The following is a 22,229-nucleotide window of genomic DNA, read 5'->3' as shown; positions in this document are numbered from 1 at the left end:
CTTTGTTCTCCGACAGCGGTGAAATCTCTGCATTGTAATAAAAGTCTAAGCAGAGCGCCAAATACTCTCCGACTCCCCCTCGTCCCTTAGAGAGAGACAGAATGAACTCGGATGGAAAGAAACCAATCACAGCTTGGAGTGGATGGAACTTCCAACACCAGTATCTTATTACTCCCGTTTTGCAACAAAGGCATTGAGAGAACAGCGCTAGGCCAGAACACCTGATTTCATAACAACTGGGTCAATTTGACCCGGGCAGATGTAATCACAAGTTACTACTGTAACTGTTGCACCACGGGAATGCTGAACATGCTGTATACAATTGGGAAGAGACAGGCTACAAGGCCTACAGGGACCTCAAGATACTCTAACAACCAATGTATGGATAAATTCATAAATCCAAACAATACCATTGCTGTTCTTCTTCAAATGTCATAGCTATAAAAAAGTTAATCCACTTTTGTGTCACCATCCTTTTGTATTTAAATATTGATCCAATATCAATATTTTGTCTATTCTATTTTTGCGTCTCACCTCAGGTGTGGTTGTGGCAACATTGGTCTTCATGGCACAGGTGTACCAATAATGCAGAAAATATATCTGTATCGCTCCACTTCCACATGTTTATTTCAATCACGCAAACATGGATTTCAAAGCCGCAGCAGAATCAATAATGAATGTACACAATACCCTGTTCTGCTCTCCCAGGCGCGCTCTTTGTATAAGCTGCCGGGCTTGACGAACAACAGTGGCGCCGTATTAAATCAAGGAGATTGGCATGTTTCAGAAACAACATTCGCAAAATGTCAAAATGAAACCTACGTTTCATAAAGCTCCTGCCAGGCCAGTGCCTCTGTAGCTGTGAAGGATGAAGGCCTCTGCTTGCCTTTCCTTCCTTCCCTCCGCCTCTGCCTCAGACAGAGGGGCCTATGCAGTCATTATTACTCAGGAGATTTGGCATCATATCAAGGACAAAGAGGCAGCGCAGTCTGGCTGCTAATCACCACACCGATGCTGACACATTTTTAAAGAAGCAGAACGGAGAGACAATGAGGAACGATGGTGTTGCTGCTGCTGCTAAACTATACATTTGCGCCAAATCATTGCTAGCCACAAGGCCAACGAATTACAAAGGGAAAGTTGGCAGCCCAAATAATAACAGACTCCAGGTATGTATGTTGAGATAAAGTGTGTGGCTGTGCAGCACAAATAATGAACTTGCAGTTAACTGCTGACATGGTGCTTAAAACAACTGTTTGTGGTTCCTGACTTGATGGAATACCCACCAATTTGATCTAGAGGTACAGTAGAAAAGGAGAGGCAGGCAGCAGGCCCGTCTTTATCTACATTTCTATCACCACTACTGCTTCTCTTGACTTTGCCGTTTTGTTGCTTTGAGTAACACATACAGGCTAGGGTATTGATATGTAAAACAGTATGAGAGGTTTAGGGATATTAATCAAAGTTAACAGTCTTGCATCGGAAAGGAAAGGATGGAAGGAGCTTACATCTACAAAATAGAAAATGTCCCCAGCAGCTCATCATCCTAAAGCTGTTATTGATCCACAGTGGAGTGGTTCCCACTAGACGATCCTACTGAAGAATATTCAAAGTAGCTAATCGCTCAACAGAGCCTGCAGGGACCTTTTGAGAAACCACAGGGGTGAGTGTTGGGTCCGTCTCTAATCCAGCCCTATGTAAACACATTAAAGCATTACACGTGGCATACTCATTAAGCAGGCTCCCATCTCTCTGATGCTGCTCTCACTGTGTGCCCTGTTCTCTTTAACAAAGTGCTTAGGTTCAACTTTATTCAAAGTGCCAGTTCCCCAATGAACTGCAGTTTTTTAAATGGATTCTAAACCAACATTACTGTGGGTATCAAAGCTAATTTCAACTGTGGTGAATTGAAGGTGATGTTGAATTTAGATGTAAGGGTACCACTTTAAAGTTGTAATAAAGGATTTATAAGTGGTTTATAAACAATAATCAACAACACTGTGGGAGGCTAGCAATATAGCAGAGTTATAGGTGGCATAAACATGCACTGTAGGCATTTGTAACCGGAAGGTGAACTCTCATACTCTCATGTCTTTGAGTTCATTGTCCAGCTGTGCACGTTAAACTTAAAGATAGATAATCTCATATAGCTAGTGCTGACTCTGTTGATGGAGGTCATAGGGAACACACGGCTCTCCTTGGCCTAAATAAACACTGTTGCATATTCCAGAGCAGGTGTGTAGATGGAGGAAGCTACACTACACCCATACAGTCACTAGGTCACCCCCTGGTGATTAGTGATATATGTACAGCTTTTACGGGTAACATACTGTAATGGTGTTCATTATGTATTTAAGTCTTTCTCATTACCCAATTGAGGTCTGTGATGCACATCCCTGTATCTCAACAATGACTAATATATAGAAAGTATGTAAACATATTATGCTGTATTATACTGTATCTTCATGCAGATTTTCTACATTAATAAGCAGTGTACATAAATAGTTTGTAACGGCAGATTTATATGTCGTACTTCTATAACACACAGTACTGAAGATTGATTAGATGACAAAGTTCTGTCAGTTTCAGACTTGATAGTTTCAGCCGGAATCAACAGACGGAAATAAGACAATAGGCAGGCTATGTACTGTATACAAAAATAACATTTTGAGTTTCTGGATAAGGCTTGAGGAAATTAATGCTGTTTGGGGCATTGTCTCCTCTCTGTTATGGAAAATAAAACACAAACAAAGAGTGTCCCCATAAGCCTTGCAAAGCAAGCTCTTTGAAGAGATGATCGCTCTGAGGACACTTAGCTATCCACTATTTCAAAGTATATTATTCTAAACTGAGTGGATGTAAGTCAACACTTTCATCTACTGCATTTAAATAAGGTTTTGTACAGACAAAGATGAAAAATCATCTGGCCCCAAAGAATGGCAAATTAATTAAATATTTTATGACAAAAAGGAAAAAGAAGTTATGGCACAGTATCAAAATCAATAATGAATAACAGTGTAGGTATAAATAAATACAAACATAAATTGTGCAGAGGTCTAAAATGACAGCTTTAATTCAAGCCGTAGTAAATGAGCTACTGCCCTAACTCAAATATGTGGAAATGACCTTGTTCTCATTGAGTGTGAAAAGACTGCGCAAAAAACACATGAATGAGACTCAACTCAAACTCACATGTTTGAATAATTGGGGCTGAAAAAACCCAACATGACCCAGATGTTAACTGTTAAATTAGAGAGCTAATAATAGCATGAAGTGTCTTGGCATTTGCAGCCGACCTACCATGGCTACATCAATGTGCTGTCAGAAAGATATTCCATGTCCAGGAAAAAGCTACAATATTCTATTATTCCAGGCCCAGCATGTTCAGCTCTGCTCTATGTGAGGACACAGGTAGCAGTACTGCATATTCCCCCCTTAGGAAATTCCATTGTGGCACATCTATCAATTCTTATGGCCTCACACATTCCCTTTAGGCATGGTGCTTTTACCACCAGTATGCCTTATAAACAAGGTACTTATAACCACAAATACAAGTTCATTAATAACACTGTAGCTACCCTATGAAAGCCCCCCCCCAAAAAAACTTTCATGCAATTGGGTGTCAATTAAAGTAAAGAGTGATGTTGGAAAATAATATTCATTATTTAACTCTATCCCCATTATGTTGATGTTTCTTTTCAAAGAGCATGACTTGTTGGCTTTGACGCCGGGAGTATTCACAAATGCCAAAAGCACAGCAGCAGAGTGAGGCTATTTACATGCAAATGGCTTGTGTAGTTGCAGAGAAGTGAGTGTTGAATCAAAAAATGGAGGTGCCAAAGAGTGTTGTTGTCTGACAAGCAGGAATCCTGAATACAGAGCTGAAAGCTGTGATATACATGAGTGCACTTGACACAGCAGAACCCATAGCATCTATTTTTCATACCCAACATAATAGATTTATGAACATTTTGGTTTGGGACTATTCATACACAGGATTAGATTACGGTTCACATCAAATGACTGCTGTCAAATTAAGTGTCTGGTACACATGATGCGAGTTTATAACCATGAGTGAACATTAGTCTCCTTACTATAACTGAAGGTCAGTAGTGATAAAGGGGTACCATTGTTAATATTGCCTTTTCAACACAGTCATGTCATGCCAATCATGATTACCACACAGTGACTATTGTAGTATTCCACCACATTATAATAGATGCTGCTACTGTATAGACTAATAGGGCTACAACTGTTATCTTCTGGAGTAACAAAGACAAACATGTCTCCCCTGTAGGCTTATCAGCCATTACTGAGTTGTACTAGTACAGAGGAGATGAATGGTAGTTCAATAACACAAGAGGCCATAACTTTCACTCTTTTAAACATAACATAAATGGCCTAATTTGTTCACAAATTACAAATCACAAATTACCTAGCTAGTTGTGTAATGAAAATCATTCAGGTCAAGATGTGGATAACCAGTGACTTACTGAAATAAATCATCAGTCATATGTTTACGGCAAAACGACACTCTCAAATAATGACTGTACAGTATAGAAATAGCATAATGGAACAAGAGGAACTGGTAAATGAAAACATCTATCCTGCAAAGCTCTAATGTCTAACAATCAATGGACGACTTCAAAACCATAATTCAAAGCAAAATGTAAACACGGTTCTTCTATTCCAGCCTTAATGCTTCCCATTAAAACCCTGTTCAAAGCTGCAGCCAGGTGGATTTAGAGGAGAGGTAGGGGGATTAGTGAGCTGATATCAATCACCACAGCTGAACCAACACCTTATCCAGCGCCATCAGAAACCCTGGCTGCTCACCCCATTGATCCCAGCCAGACTCCGGCTCCGGATCAGGCTCAGGGCTAGGCTTGTACTTTGGGGGACCCTAAAGCTGCGGAAAATAGTTAATTTGAAATGAATACATCCAATGGAGAATCTGGTATTCAGCTGGCAGGTATTAGAGACTGGCTGGAAGAGGAGGGGAAGAGGAGAATACGCCAGGAGGAATTTCGAGGGATATACAATTGTTGTTTTCCCTCCAAATCTTCTCCCAGTCAGCTGCCCCCATTGCATTTTCACAGCCTCAAGCTGCTGTTTTACATGCCTACTATCTTCAAGGAACACCTTAAATGACCATGCCCTTTCTCCAAGGAGAGAGTAAACAACAGGGGTGATACAGCATGTCTCACTAAGAATGCTCATCTGCATTCGTGGAGAATAACTAAGGGACAAATTAAGGAGACTGGGGTGAATTAATTTGGCTGTAACATTCAAACAGGAGGAGAGGGGAGAGTGCCATGTTTCAATATCACACATGGAGGGAGGAACACTGCGCCCAGGCCGACACCAGTCATCTCTGCACGCACTGGCAGATGTGTCGACTCTCCATTCAGCATTTCTAATCCCATCTGAAAGCCTATCTTGGATGTCAGGCTTCTTCCTAAATTGGCTTGTGTTGTTAGTGATTGATTAAAGCACTGTAACCCAGCTTTATCAGACGGCCCTGAACTCCGTATTTCTGCCAAATCTATTAGGTAATGCATCCCTTGTCATTGCGCCGGTTGGACTTTTCTCTTTTTTTTTTTTGTCTTCGAGGCCCTCTGTACAATGATCCATTTAATATATTTCCTTGTGTGCGGAGATGCGACACAAAATACTCAGTCTTATCTGCGACGGTGATAGCCCAGCTGTTCTCAGATCAAACATCGGTGCGGGCTAAAGCTCACAACGGCTCGTTTTTTTTTTTTTTATGGGAAATGCAACAATCGGCTCCGGCATTATTCAGAGACGAGGCTCAAATTTGTCACTCAAATCCAAACCAGTATGCAGAGAGATACGCTTAAAACAAATGTCACGGTTCTGCATTTGCTTTACAGTCTTTTGACGGATCGCATGCCTGCATCATAACACATACTACACATACGACACTTGCATCTCCTGACATTGAGCTAACGACATGGCTATACAGTAATTCCTGGGATTAACACTGTGATATCCCCTATGCCATTGCACTAAGAGGAGAGGTGGCCCTGGTATTATTGCTGACGCCTGAGTCCTGGAACCAGTACTTAGAGTCTCTCTCTCCGCAGGTCATTATTCACACACACACACACACACACACACACACACACACACACACACACACACACACACACACACACACACACACACACACACACACACACGTGCACACACACACACACACACACACACACGTGCACACACACACGCACACACATGCACACATGAGCACAAGCACAGGCACGCACGCACGCACAAGCACACACACACACACACACACACACACACACACACACACACACACACACACACACACACACACACACACACACACACGCACACACAGACACCATAATGACCACGAGACAAGAGTGGGCCACTAAGATACCATAGAAAGATATACCCAGCCCACTGAGGTCACTCAAAGTCAAACAGCCAGGTGCCATGTACAGGGATGGCACTACATCCCAACACAGTCAAACCCATAAACCTCTACCCACCCAACCACTACATAGGAGATCAAACCCTCTGTCTGTTTTTCACGTATTGGTGTTACGCTTATTACATGTCGAGTGTTGTTCTCAATCATTTATTTCCCCCATGGTTGGGGCACAAATACCCTTTCAGCAACATTCAGATCTGCCTGCACCAACATCTTTAATGGAAGTGAAATATTTTTAGACAGTGAGGGCGGCAATGCTGTATAGGGCTGGGGGGCTGGGCTGTTCTGTCTAAACAAGGGAAGAAGAAACACGGATGAAATATAAAAAACAAATTCAAATCCCACTTGTTTATTTAAGACATCAGTGACGGATTCATTAACAACTGGCTGCTCTGACAAAGAACTAGGCCATGTCCAAATGCTACCCACATATATGGCCTGGGGTAGGTTGTCCCCGCCTTCCACAAGACTATGCACAAGAGGAACTAAGAGCAACTAAATATCTCTCCCCAATGTGGGCACCCAGGCATGCACACAGGCACAGCTAGCACTCACACACTCACACAGACTCACACAGACTCACACAGACTCACACACACACACACACACACACACACACACACACACACACACACACACACACACACACACACACACACACACACACACACACAAATACCATTACCCTTGTTCCCATTTTACGTACAGAATGCTATCACATTATTTCATGATAGTAGATTATCATTTTGTACATTACAATTGACTATTTATATATAAGGTTATTTATGTTGAAATTATATTTTTTATAACGCAACGAAACGCCAGAGTGTGTACTGGTCCCACATCTGGATGTTAGCAACCTCGAGCTGGAAGTCATATCAGATCAGATCCTGCTACATCAAATACAACTTGAGGGAATATTATTTATTCATTCTGCTGTTGACATCTAAGCCATGCCTTAAACGGTGATACTTTGAAAAGTATTCCTCTGAGCCTCAACTATGATGATGTGACTGCAACTACCAAGGAAAGGGCTTTGTGGAGTACAATGCGTGTTATGCTAATTTTACCAGGCGTAAATATATAAGAGGAGAACGAAAAAAACTTCCTTGTTGTTGTCTCGTTTACGAGCCTCTGAGCTTGTGTGCAGAGCTAGCACAACAATGAAAGTGCCTCTGTGCCCTACTGTAAAAAGCCATGGGCCTCTGAGGTCCAACCGCAGCATTCCTCAGACACCAAAAGCTTAACCATCAATGTCAAATGGTGTGTCACCTATTACTATTATTTACCCCTGCGGTGGGCAGAAACACAAGCTAGCATAAAGAGAGCTACGTGCGTGTGTGCTGTGCTGTCTGCTGCATGTTTTATGAGTTGCGAGAGATGAAATGCTGAGGTAAATCAAGGGAAACTTTTTTCAGAGTTGCTCAGCAAGTATGAAATATGGATATTATTCGAGACTTACACATGGGTCACAAACCAAACTGTGAAGCTAAAAAGGTCTTTCATTCTCTAACTCTCTTAACTGCTTTGTGTCTTTTGATTTTGAGTCGATGATTCAATACAGTATATCTCATATCCTCTGTTCAGCGTTATCCCAAAAACTCACAACTGGGATCCTTTGAGAAGCCAACTAAATATTGATAAACCCCTGATTCAACCTCTCACACAGCATTTCTGAAATCCCATCACTTCTTGATGCAACACAGAGGCACAACAGCATTGACTACTGCAGAGACCCTATGCAAAGAAACCCCATAGAAAATCCATAAACATTGGATACAAATAAGAGGTTTGCAGTCGACAAGGAGATCCGCCTGTGTGTAGGATTAAGTGCTTTAGATGTGGTGATGAGAAAGGGCTTGTTTTCATTGTTTTCAAACAGACTATTTGCTCTTGATCGAACAGCGGCCTTGTTCTGTCTCCGGAGGGCACTAGTGCTCATCAAATACCTGTGTTTGTGAGAGGCGATCCATAGGCTCTCAGTGCCACACACGATACGTCATAACTCGAAAAAAAAAGGTGGACAAAGTCTTTAATCAATGAAAAGCTTTGTTTGGAACTGACCGTTTCATAAATGTGATTACAGTTCATAATACGATTAAATGTACAGAATTCCTCTGTAAACTGAGTAGCACAATTTTCGGGTTAAGTCCTACCAGTTGAGGATCCCCCGGTGGATTCTCTGCTCTGCTCTCCCTATCAATATCTGTGGCAACTGCTGCCAGAAGATTTGGTAGCACTGGGCGTCCGGGGCCGTAAATCTAGGACAGAGGTTGTGTGGGCCGACCAGATAAATGGGATGGGCTTTGTTTTATTGCAGCATTGCTTGTCTTAACTTTCAGCGTCTACCAGGGATTTAGAACATTTGCTACTGTCCTTGGGCCTCTCTCTCAAACAGCCGCTTTAAGTCTGGGGGTGAGTCAGCCCTGGTGCCCCAAGATTACATAAATATCCTCAATGAGCCATCTTACACTGCAGCCTTGCAATATTGTTTTGGTTGCTTTTTATCTTAAGTAGCATTTTGTGTGTGATGGGGATCCCAGGTTAAATGAAAACAGTTGCTCTACACTTAACCCTATTTGACGGGTCCTTTCACACTATTTTGAACAATTAAACGCAAAGAGTAAACAACCCTTGATGGGTGCTGTTTTGTAGTGTGAAAAAGGCCTTTTTAACCTTTGCTAATCAATTTGATTGGACAGAACTCTACATGTGTTTCAGCAGTTCTGTCATTTCTATGCTTCCAAGCATCAACATGAAGGAAAAGTGGGCCACCGAGACACAAAGCACAACTATCCCTGGGGAAATATGTCACATTCCCCCGTCTTTTGTGATAACGCTTACAATTCATGCCTCTCCACTTCCTGTTTCAGGACTCACAGCAGGGAACAAAGCAGCGATATGCCTTATTAGGTCAATTGTGGCTTCCTTTTACGCACTCATCACGGTTCTGTCTGAAACATCAGAGGGGTATCATTAGAATCAACCCAGAAGAGTTATTATTACCTAAGGGGGAGAGAGGTTGGGGTGCGGGGGGTGGGGGGTGGGGGGGGGGGGCAGCTCCCTCTTGAACCAGTCAATTCATATTTCCTGTGTTTTTTTTCGAATAACTGGCAATTGCAATGTTCTGAGAAATACAGTATTATATTTTGTTCACTTGCCTGGTTGTTACAATATGAAATCACCAAAACTCAAATCACTGTCATGGCAGTACAGTCAGTTACTCCAGTCACATATTGTGTAATAGCAGAGCCATGCAGATATAAATCAAGATGAACTCCCAAATCACGCAATAACCTTTTCAATAGGTGTGTATGAACTAGAACACCACAAACATCGGTAAATAACTTGACTCAACAGCCTTTTAGTTGCTGTATTATCCAGGGTGAGGCAACCAAATAGTTGGAACAACAAGAGATGCTTGTTGTCACAGCATGCTTTGGAGTTTGGAGTTTAAGGTGATTTTTACTGCATGAAATGTGCAAATCAGGCCTGGATAGAAGGAGTGTGAGAGTAAAGAGAATAGGAGATGAGATTGCTAGTAATTCTGAGGGTGTCAAAAACCGTTGAATCATTTAGACATTTTCTATTCGGCAGTGGCATTTGATTTCAACGGAAAAACCCTGAAAATACCACAGGAACACAAAAGGAGAGCGGGAGGGATGGAGGCAATTATTCAGATCGATAACATTTGTATGCACTCCAGTGTTTTATATTGCTGTAAAAAATTTGAAAAAAAACATGACAACTAGATGGTGAAACAGTAGTCGTCCACAGCATGAATCAAACAAAATTGGCAGACTCTTGTTTGCCTTGCTTTTTCCGGCCTCGAGCTCACTTGTCAAAAGGCTTATCCTGGCTTACCTTTCTCCAACCTAAGCATTTTCCTCTTGTTTCTTTTCAATCTCCCCTCTTCCTTCCATCCTCTGTCTTATCCTCCCTGATCCTCTCTCCATTCCCCTTCTCTCTCAGAGTGGCGTTTCTATCCTACGGTACTATTTTACTCTTCAGCGCTGGACTCCTCCAGCCTCCCATCATTATGTCATTCATCACCTGGGCCCGGTTCAAATTCACACATCGTTCAGACTGAGAAGAGGGACTTACATGAACCCAAGGTGCTGAGGTCCTGGGTCTCTTCTCTACCTGCCTATTGAAGAGTGAAAGTACATGTGTCACCTTTCTGACTGCCTATCACACAGGGCTAGCAATGTGCTGAAGGTCTTCATACTGTTTGCAATACATGGAGATCTCTTCCCCAGCTTGGTCTTTTCTGCATCGTACAAAATTAACTGCATCTGCATCTTATGAATAGTGTGTGTGTAGCTGTCAGTGATTATGGAATTTGTTATGCACAAATTGGCCAATTTTAGAACAACCCCCAAATCTACTTAAAGGATCAGAAAACTGCCTTGAGGACGCCACTGGCTCTTCAATGACATTATTAGAGACACCCACATCACTGACATCTTCTCAAACAAAACTTTTCCAAATTGGATACTATTCCAACTCCACTGGCAGCTCCTGTATGCTCCCCAGAGAAACCATTGAGAGGTCCATTGAATTTCTCCTCTCCTCTCCTCTCCTCTCCTCTGCTCTGCTCTCCTCTCCCCTGCTCTCTTCTCCCCTCCCCTCTCCTCTCCTCTCCTCTCCTCTCCTCTCCTCTGCTCTGCTCTCCTCTCCCCTGCTCTCTTCTCCCCTCCCCTCCCCTCCCCTCCCCTCCCCTCTCCTCTCCTCTCCTCTCCTCTCCTCTGCTCTGCTCTACTCTCCCCTCCCCTCCTCTCCTCTCCTCTCCCCTCCTCTCCTCTCCTTTCCGGCCGTTGTCACGTTGACCCACAACCACCAATTCATCATGGCTGGCATCTTAGGAGGATAGGCATTGCTGCTATTTCTGTATTGACCCAAATGTTCAGGTGGTGCTGTAACCCATAGTTACGCTACAAGCAGAAAACCAAGGTGAACAGATTGGACGACAGAATAACATTATCATTGCTATCTGACCACAATGCACACCATGTACCACTTCCTCACCGCGTTCTTTACTTAGACATACATGTGGTCAGGTAAGACTGAAGCCCTTTTCTCAGGAGTGGGAGCTATAGCGATGCAAAGGCAATTAACACAGAATGTTTCGTAATGATCTTTAAAACATAATCAATGTTCGAAAAAAAAAAAGAAAATCCTCATTCTCATTTCCTTTCTCTGTAAATTTGTCAGATTATTATCTTGTCAATTTCCTGGAGCCTGCTCTTAGGCAGAGGCGATGGCGTGATGATGCTATCTTTGGGGGAATGCTATAATTGTCGAGGATGGCTTCTTTTGGGAGGAATCTGGGCACAGATGGGCTGTGAGCTTGATGGAGGAATTTCTATGTCCTCAAAGGCTATCGGGAAGCTTTGCCAAACTGGTGAGAGCTAAAAATAGACCTCAGCGAGGCTGAAAAACTAGCATCAAAAAAAACAAAACCAACCTGGGAAAACTACAGTGCCACCCTGAATACCCTGATGTCGAGAGTGAGTGGAGTGTTACTCAAAAGCAAAACCGATATTGGCGAAGCTAAAAAGAACTAGCATAATATGCTTCAAATAAATGTATATTTCTTCTATCTTCAAACTAGGTTTGTCACAAATGAAGAGTGAGAGAGTATGTAGTGTTTTCACAGCCCTGGCGGACAAATCTAATTTCCCATTCATACCGCAGCAACCACAAGAAAAAGCACAATCTGATCCAATAACATTTAAGCAGATTCAGACAAAGCAATTACGTTATTATATTTTCCCTCCGTCTTCTGAAGGCTGTCCGTCCTCTGAAATCTGGAGTGACTCCACATTGGGAGGAATGAGCTCAGATAAGACAAGGCTGTTGACCCGGTAAGAGGGCTACCAGCTGTGGATGTCCTTGGGTAAAATGTGAAAGGTAATATCAGAGAGACCCTGATCCGCCACGTCAGTCCTCTGACCTTTACACGCACTGACACATTCTCCCGAGGTGGGCGACCAAAGAGAGAGAGAGAGAGAGAGAGAGAGAGAGAGAGGGGGAAACTGGTCCAGAATTGTCTGTTGGCATGCAACATCATCATGGCATTGATGCCAGCCCTATGACAGCCCGAAATAAATTGGCTTTTGTAATTTATGATAAACATGTGATGTGTAAAATAATCCTTGTTTGTCTGTTGGGATGTGCATGTGTGTACAGTATATGTGTGTCTTTGTCATAAGTTTGTGTGTGTGTGTGTGTGTGTGTGTGTGTGTGTGAGAGAGAGAGAATGAGAGAGAAAGAAAGAGAGAGAGGGGGGGTGGAGGGGGGGGGGGATGGAGATAGCCAGAGAGAGATAGTGTGTGGGAGTGTGTGTGATTAGAGGGCAGTCTGCTTGTGCCTCTGGCTCTGTGAGTGTATGATGGCCAACCAGGGACACACAGAGAGAGAGAGAGAGAGAGAGAGAGAGAGAGAGAGAGAGAGAGAGAGAGCGAGCAAGAGAGCGAGCGAGAGAGAGAGAGAGCGAGAGAGAAAGAGAGAGAGAGTCTCCATTAATCTCTTGCATTACTGCAGTCATTTCCACTCTCTTCATCACCAACAGCATGTGCTCTCTGAGATTTAAAATATTTAAATCTGTAATCTGTCAGTATTATGAGGTTAACACATACCCGCGACACCGGTGTCCCATCAGTCACCCCGCTCGCGACTTCACACGGCCCATATATACATCAAAAGGACCCGGAACAACCCTTTGTAGTCTAGTCATTCAACACTTGGTGGCGGTGTGTCTGTTAATTTGTCAACAATGGCTCAGGCATGTACCACAGGACTCTGGAGTAAAATTAAGAGAAAAACTGATGGCTAAAAATAAGAGAAGCTACGACACTGTGAAGCGAGAGTGAGCCTCTAATTGTTTCCCTGGTGCATGTGTCCCATAGACTCCAGAGAGGTTCTCTTCGCAGCGTTCTACTACGACTAAACCATCTTCTGCATTATTAATTCAGTGCTTACCGACTTACAGCCCTACATAACGTGTGAGTGGGCCTAAATGTCGCGTCGAATAAACACAGTTCAATTTGATGCCCATTTGAGCTAAATTTGGATTTTGTGTACATTCATCCCCCTGCCTGCAGTCACGCAGACAACCCGACAGAGTACTCTTAAAAAACCCAGAATTAATCAATCAGAAATGAATATATTTAATGGGATTAAGGCTTGCCTTGGACGGTAGTAGTGACCCATATATAGGTTCATGGAAGGCACTCAAACGTAGCCCATTTAAGCCAGCTCCATGTCATGTCTTCATACGACCAGCTTTCACTAAGCTCCTTAAGAGCCTGCCCCCAGGGGGATCAGAAACAGGCTGGAGGTACTGACTCAGGCCTTATCTCCACTAATTTACCCCAATAATTATACACACACTCTGCCTCCGTGTCCTGGGATACCCATACGACACATAGTGTTGGTAACCACGCATCAAGAAGAAAAAAGTGAAGGGAGTTGTTGTCTGGGACTTGTTGTTACTGTACCTGCATCTCAATATTGTTTTTTCTTTCACCTTTGTGTGTGTGTGTGTGTGTGTGTGTGTGTGTGTGTGTGTGTGTGTGTGTGTCGGTGGGGGGGGGGTATATTTTTTTGCAAGAGTACTATGACTAGATATGCTATGTGAAGTAGGGTTACCAAATTCATAGCTAATATACAGTATGGTATACTGATTTCAAGCACAAAGTGTCAGATCTATGTATGCTGTCAGTGTTCTAAAGGTATCACACACTACAGTATGCCTTGTATCCCCGTGTTATGAATGAATGATTCAGAATTTCTCCCCAGTAGAGTTGGACTGCTGCTATCAATAGTACCGCCCTGCATCTCCAGCTCTCTCCTCCTCTGCCTTCACCCTCTGCCTCTGCACACGATGCATATTTAACAAGTCTCTCCACTCTTTTAAATGGAAAACAATCAAAAATAGCTCACTGCCACTGACTGTCATATTATAGTATGTCCCAGACTTAAATTCAGAAGCCTCTGCGGTCTAATGTTTTGCTGAAAATATTTTTTTATCAAGTCAAATAAAAAAAGACAACTTTTGGCATACAGTGAGTGGAGGCCTACTGTGTGACATCTGTTTTGTAGAGAGAATTATCACGTCCAAAAGAGTCTTGTTCACCAAACATTGGTCATTGGCACAGAAAGCTAGTCAAGGGAGATGTTCTTGGTCAAGGTATGGTAATGTGAATGAGTATGTTTATGCATGTTGATGAGCCTGGAGGCAGATGCAACTCAAGGATGCTATTCAGTGCAGCCTGTTTATTAGTTGTGTCTGTTTTGTATGCTAGATATGATCCAGTGTGTTTATCTTCCATCTAAATATGACATTGCCACTCATAATCTTATCCGAAATGATCTTGACATTCTGAGATCGGTATCATGTAATGTAAAAGAAGCAGTCGTGTATTGGCTTGTTAAGGACGAGAGAGATGAGCACAATTAGTGTTATGTATGTTAGAGCAGCCTGATCATAGTAGTGACTCACTTTCAACATTTCATTATGAGGTAAGGTTTGACAAAAGACCCAGATGTATCTCACCACAGTAAATGAGAAAAGACAGGTTTCTTTTTTTTTTCCCCCCCTTCATTAATCTCCCAATATCCACGGCTGTGGATGGCAGGATTACGGAAGAGCTCCTTTGACACCTCTTGATACACACCAATTTGACTTGGGTTTAAGAGATTTGACTTCTTTTTGCCTCGTCAGCTTTCAGAGCTGTACGGTATGCATCACTATTGTGTATAGTGATTAAAAGTTCGGAGGACTTTGGATCATTTACATTTTAAGTGGCAATAACTTTGAGATTGAATTCTCTCTCTAAATGATTCTTTCCCATCTCTGACTGTGCACATGCAAGCGTTTGAGATTGACGTTTGAAAGGGGCCGTCAAGATTGTACACCTGTTTGGTACTCAGGGCTACGGTAGGACATCTCAAAATGTAATTTCTTCTGGACATGTCAGACATCAAGGCTGGTAACATCCTCCTATTTGCTTTGCATTGTGATGCAGAAAATGTGTAATCTGCATATGCTCAAAGGACATGACAACAACAACGTAGTTTTCAGTTTGTTTATTTATGCCACGGGCAAGAGGAAAATACAAAAATGCTAGGACAATGGCAGGTTTGTCTTGGGGGAAGTGTAGGCTTGGGGTTAGTTTATGTGAATATAAGATATCTTTTCAGACAAGGTCAGGGAGACCCTGTCAGAGAAAATTTAGCTCCTGCTCTTGTTGCCTACTTACGACACCTCAAACGCCATGAAGAAGGTTATAAAACACAAATACACCTCGTCCATCTTCCTATTCTGTATTCTCTATGACATTGCAGAACACACGCAGGTACAGTACGCACGCACACACGCACGCACGCATGCACGCACGCACGCACACACGCACGCACGCACACACAGACACACAGACACACTAGCCTTCTGTACCTTCAACCACCTCTCTCAATATAGAAATATCTCAAGCTTATGTACAAGAGCTTTGCAAAAGCCTCAACAACAAGAGCCTTCCCAGAGACAACATCGAGCTGTATCCATGTTAAGTCAGGCTGAGACTCAGGTCTATCCATGTTAGGTTAGGCCAAAGTCCTGCTGACCTTTTCAGCAGACAGCAACTCCCAGGAGCCGAGCTCAAACCACCTTCAGAGACTCACACAATAAACAGCAGCTACTGCCCTGCATGTTGCAAATGCTACAACAATCTAAAACACCTTGTGTGTGTGTGTGCGTGTGTATGTGCGCGTGCACGAGCGTGTGATTGCGTGCATGCGTGTGGCATTAGGCAATGCATTTTAATACATGCTTGTTTCGCAAATGTAGAGATAAAATAATAGTGAATACTAAGCTGTATGTTGGTCTATAAGTTATTTGTCAGCATGACTGTGCAATATAGTAACTTACACCTATTCTCTGTAAATTACTTGTGTTCTCATGATTGGTCCATGAGTGAAAAGAAAAAAAACTTGAATTGCATTTGAAACAGCGGGGAACTTGCAAAAGAGGGGGTTACAAGACTAGAATATCAATAAAGTGGGAGGCAGAGAGGAAATCCACAGGCAGTCACATGCATAATCCTTCACAGAATGCTAAAGACACACAGCAATACCATCTACCTATAGACACAATAGGCCAAAATACTTGCATCAAAGTTAGATCATAGTTCACATTTCAGAGATGACTATTCAAACATGCAAGAGGCAGACATAAGGCTTTTGTGCTATCACGTGGCTGTGTGTAGAGCATGGCTATTATATAGTTTTTTAGGGGAGCAAGACCCTTAAAGGGTTTGAGGATTTCTTATTGCTTAGGTTTCAGGGTAAACAATTGCTTATTGACTGAATCACCATGACAACTCTTTGTCTGACATTTGCTCTCTCCTTTCCCCCTTTTGCAATTCAACTCTCACAGTTCATTCCTCCTTATTCTAATGACTGACTACAATGAAACCATTTTTCTCTTTGCATGCTCTATGGATTTTGGTCGAGGATTTAGGCCTTTAAGTGACATGAAACATTTAAAGGCTGCAAGAAAACGATAAAAAAAAATCTATAAAAATGTTAGTGTATTCCCAATAGCCTTATTAGCGAAGACTCGGGCCAGTCTACAACTCGACTGGATGAACACGGTCGCTTTGGTTTGAGATTTTCCATGCCACTATACGGGTCACTTGACAAAAATAAAATACGAGTGCAATGTTAGTGGCCGAACCTAAATTTAGTTGAAAGACATAGGCGCGGCAGTTACAGCATCACGGCTCCGTTAGTGGGCACTGGGCATATGGACTCGACTCTGACATGGAGACGCAGACAGGTGGAGGTCGACTCTCATGTGGATTCCACTAGTCCGAATGTTACAACGCCGATTGAGTAGGCCTAATATATAACGTGTGTAAGCCTATAACGAAAAACGAATACAGAGGCGTAGCTAATAAATACCTATCGAGATGAAAATAATCATAGAAGATAATTAATGAATGGCTTCAAATAATACGCAATGGGCCTATTACATGACTACACCAATTTTTGGGACCTGGGCAAAACTTATAGTCCACACCAAATCGGGCAATTGCAAGAGGAAAGGTTTGCGTATGCTTCACCCCAGACAACAATGCAGTGTAGGAACATTTATCTCCGCAGATAAATATAAAATGGCCTGGAATGGTAATATTTCATCATGTTTATGTTGTGCGATCCGATAATGTAGGCTGCACTTCAGACGCGCGTTATTCTCAATCACAGCAATGGGGTAGCCGAACGCACAAGCAAAACCATTGTAAGTAACAAGTGCTCCATTTCACCATAGCTATTGAAGGAAACACCAGCAAATTCGTATTTCGTTTGCTGCACATTGATCTTGCCAAAACAGAGATACACACATTTAACTTTGAGCTGGAATCTTATCAAGACTCATATCCCTACACCGGTTCACTGCAAAATTAATAGCCAATATAACATGCGTTATCAAGTGGTGTGCAGCAATTATAACTCATGTTTCATGGTATTCATTGATGTTATTGATATGTAGCCTATATACAGCTGGAGAACGTTTCTGAATACCAGTTTTCCCCGGATCACCATCAAGTGGTCCAGTGATGTGACTCACCTGCCTCGGCGAGATGCAAATTCCCACATCCTAGTAATTTTCTTTAAAAAAAAAAAAAAGAAAAAAAAAAAAGAAACCTGAGACAATATTCAGCGCTGACTTGCAATCATAAATAGTCCTCGCAGATATCCCTATAGTCTACTACTTTCATACATTTTACAATGACCTTTCTCAACGCAAAGATCCTTCTTCACCATCTTCAGTCCGTTCACATTTTCATGCTTTTTTCCTGCGTTTATTCTTCCGGTACTCCACCGCGCGTTTGATGCTCTTGCCTTGGCTCGTGAGGTCTCAACAAGAGCTCCGCGGGAGCGCGCAGCGCGGGCCGGGCTGAATTTTCGGGAACGACACTGGAGGAGACGAGAGTTACTAGGTAACCAAGGGCACACGCATCACACAGGGAAAGAGAGAGGACGCGCTTTTGCAAAATGATTTGCAAAAAAACCCACAAAAAAAACATGGTTCATCAGGATACATTTTTTTTTTTTTTTTTTTTAAATTAAAGCTTGTTTGCCGCCTACAGTATGATAACAATGAAGTCCCCTGGGCCCCAATGACAATACTTTCAATTTCAAATTTCAAAAAAACAAGTTGGAAATGCTTGATTTGACTGTGCAAGGGTGTTTTTGTTGCAAGTCAGAGACAAACATGATCTATTAGGAAACAGATGTTTGCACTTTATGCTAATAAAGATGTGTTTAACATCCATAACTGTTTGTTTTATTTGCAGGAAACCCAGCCTATCCCTTACCATGCATTGGCCATGAATCAATGACTCAATGAATCAATGACTCAATGAATCAATGACTCAATGAATCAATGACAATAATAATGGATGATGATGATCACTTTTTTTTCCATAGACATTTAAGACTACAAAAGATATATCAGACTAATCATTATTTCAACAAACACATAAATGCCAACTAGCCTGCTAGCATAGCAGTATCACATACACAACAACCCGAAACATGCTCTGTGTATTAGATCTGACACTGTGTTCAGCATCACCCAGTCTGTTAGAGTAAATGACTGCCAGTTGAAAAAGCTCCAGTCTGACTGTTTGCTATCAGTCTGTTTATGCTGAAGTGATACTTGACTAAACTGTGCAGTAGGCAAAAGGCGACAAGACAAAAGCTTGGCTCTTGTTTTCAGATTTCCATATTTATTGTTTGGAATCCTGCAGGGAGTTCAACGGAATGCCAATCTAGAACTGACTCACACAGACTGACGCAAATCGCTATGCCACATCCCCAAGTGAAGTGGCACTTGATTGGTTGAAAGGTATCTACCTTGTGTATGGATAGCTCTGAGCACCCATGCCAGTCCATCATTGACCCGCTAGCCTCTACTCCATAGGCACTGGTGTAGATATGAGAGCATTGGGGATGATAGATCTTTTAATAAGACAACATTCCAAATGTTTTCTCAAAGGATAAGATGGAGGACTCCTTACCCTAGTATTTTTTTTTTTTACCTTGATCCTTTCCATTTAAAATGGTATGCCAAGGGTAGGCGCAAGTGGCTAAGGGCCAATTTGGAGTAGGGTTACAGTGTGTCCTGCACGTGACTGAGATGAAATAGAATTGTTTGGGAGTGGATGGTACCCTGCACATAGGGGAATATATATCATTATATCAACATATATGAATATATCATTTTTTCATCAGCAAAATGTCCTTAAGTCTTCTGTGTGTGTGTGTGTGTGTGTGTGTGTGTGTGTGTGTGTGTGTGTGTGTGTGTGTGTGTGTGTGTGTGTGTGTGTATGTGTGTAAACAGCTCTGCCCTATGGGGAGAGAATGACTGACAGCGCTCACTGTTGGAGCTTTGATCGACTAATTTGAGCTCTGAGGTTTTCTGCCACCCCCTAAGAGCAGAGAAAGGTCTAATTACAGCCCATGTAAATGTATGCATTGCCATTGTGAACCCAGAGTCAATTATTCCAGCATGATTATGTTGCGCCAGTTCAAGGGAGAGACACCTCAAGGTATTAGCATGCCAATGTGTTTCAAGGAAGATTTCACCCTGCATGTCTCTGAAACAAAACACGCTGGATTTGCATTTGAACAGAAGCTCACTATTCACCATATAGACCACCGGTGGTCTTCCCATTTAACGTTTTCCTTCTCTGCCACTGTTTCTGTGATCATCAACAACTACTTTATTGTTTTGACTGACAAGGAGTAGATAGCTCACCCTCAGGGTGACTTATTCCACGTTCTAGTATGCTTATTAGCAGTAAGATTCAGACCTGTTTTGGTGCATGTGGGTATGTAGTGTGGCAATTAGAGGATACACCCCATAATATCCATCATCAAACAACAAGGAATTAGAACATAGCAGAAATTCATTGCCCCCTAGACATCAATGTAAGCCTAATTTTTAACAAGGAATTGTCCTAAAAGTTCTATTGTGTGTTCCACAGAGGTGTACCAGTTCCATAGACCATAAATGGATCCCTAATTCCCTTCATATAAAAAGAGGAATTAGAGCATTATATCCCCTGTGCGTCCCTCTATTTCTTCCCCCCCTTCCCGTTCTGAATGTGTTTAATGACAGCTGGGGACTCTTGGCGACCCCGCCCCTTTACAGAGGGAACTAATTAGCAGGTTCCCTCCTGTCACTGCTGCCACCAGATGGGTTCCCACAATGCACTGCCAATGTCAGCGAGCAGGAGTAGGGCCTCACAGGTGGAGAAAAAACGAGAAAAAACAATCTCTCACTCACACTCTCACTCACACTCACACTCTCTCTCTCACTCACACTCTCACTCGCACTGTCACTCTCTCTCTCGCTCTCCCTCTCTCTCTCTCTCTCTCTCTCTCTCTCTCTCTCTCTCTCTCTCTCTCTCTCTCTGTATAGTACTACTGGACTAAGTCTATGACACTGGCCCCATTAGCTAGATATAAAGTATTCTTAAAGTAGGCACTTATCCTCTTATTAAGAAAAGTATTATTACATATTCAATTAATATTTAACCTTGATACATCATTTCAGATTTCTGTACATAACCCATTTAACAATGGCAGTATGAGTCGAAAATAACTATTAACAACACATCCCTACTTGCCAAAACAAAAATGGTTCTCAGACAATTTTCTTCCTTTCTTTACTTCTTTCTTCTTTTCCGAAATGCTTCATTCCCTGAGTGTGCAATAAATGAAGCCCTTCTAAACTAGACCACAACTCTCTTCAACAATAACTGTTATGAAAGCTGTCCAACAGATTTGCACTGTGTGTTTTAAGAGGGAGATCCTACCAAGCACCTCCATTGCCAGAGCCACTGTAGTGCAATACAAAGGATATCCAGTGTTACAATACGCAATCAGTGTGGTGGTTCGCAACTCACACACATTGTAGCTCATTCACAACTACATCTCAGCCGCTGTGTATAGTTAGCTCTTGGAAACTGGCGATAGCTGAAATTGGTCTAACTGCAACTCTTGCACGCTTGCACACGTCTGGATGAGGCATTAATGTATAGTAAAGTGTCATGGTAAAAGTACTTCCCGTGCAGGTGAGTTCTAAACCCAGCAGGAGACAAGCACTGAGTGCTGTGTTCTAAGAGGTGGAGGAAAAAAAGCGTAAAGGTTCATATCAAAGGGAAAAAAACATGTAAATTATGTATCAAAGTGAGAGGAAATCACAAGAGGCTAACTTGTAAACAAAGACATGGAAGTAGGATGTTATATTATTGGAAATAGATGATCACAGCAGGAATGTGAATATGAGACGGTTCAAAAGATACTTTATATACTTTAAACTCTGTGCTCAGAAAAACGGAATTTCTATTCGAAATTATAATAAAGACGGGATTCAGTTTCACGTTATGAAGCCTACGTATAAGAAAAAAGGGCTTGCTCAATTTCAACTTCATCTACTTACTGTAGTTACTGTAGTTACTGTAGTTACCAAAGAAAAGCTACTGTAGCATATTTCACTCCCAAAGTAAAGAGAGAGATTAAAGGGCTCTTGTGACCTACTTAGGCTGACTGGTCAAGTGAACCAGCAGCATCAGCAACAATGTTTATTTGCTGTGAAAGGTCAACTTCTCGGCATTTACAGAGTTGCTTGCCTCTACCTGATTGCAACACACACACACACACACATACGCAC

This window comes from Argentina silus, assembly GCF_951799395.1.
Source record: "Argentina silus genome assembly, chromosome: 15".
NCBI classification, from domain to species: domain Eukaryota; kingdom Metazoa; phylum Chordata; class Actinopteri; order Argentiniformes; family Argentinidae; genus Argentina; species Argentina silus.
Note: the sequence above shows the minus strand (reverse complement) of the source record.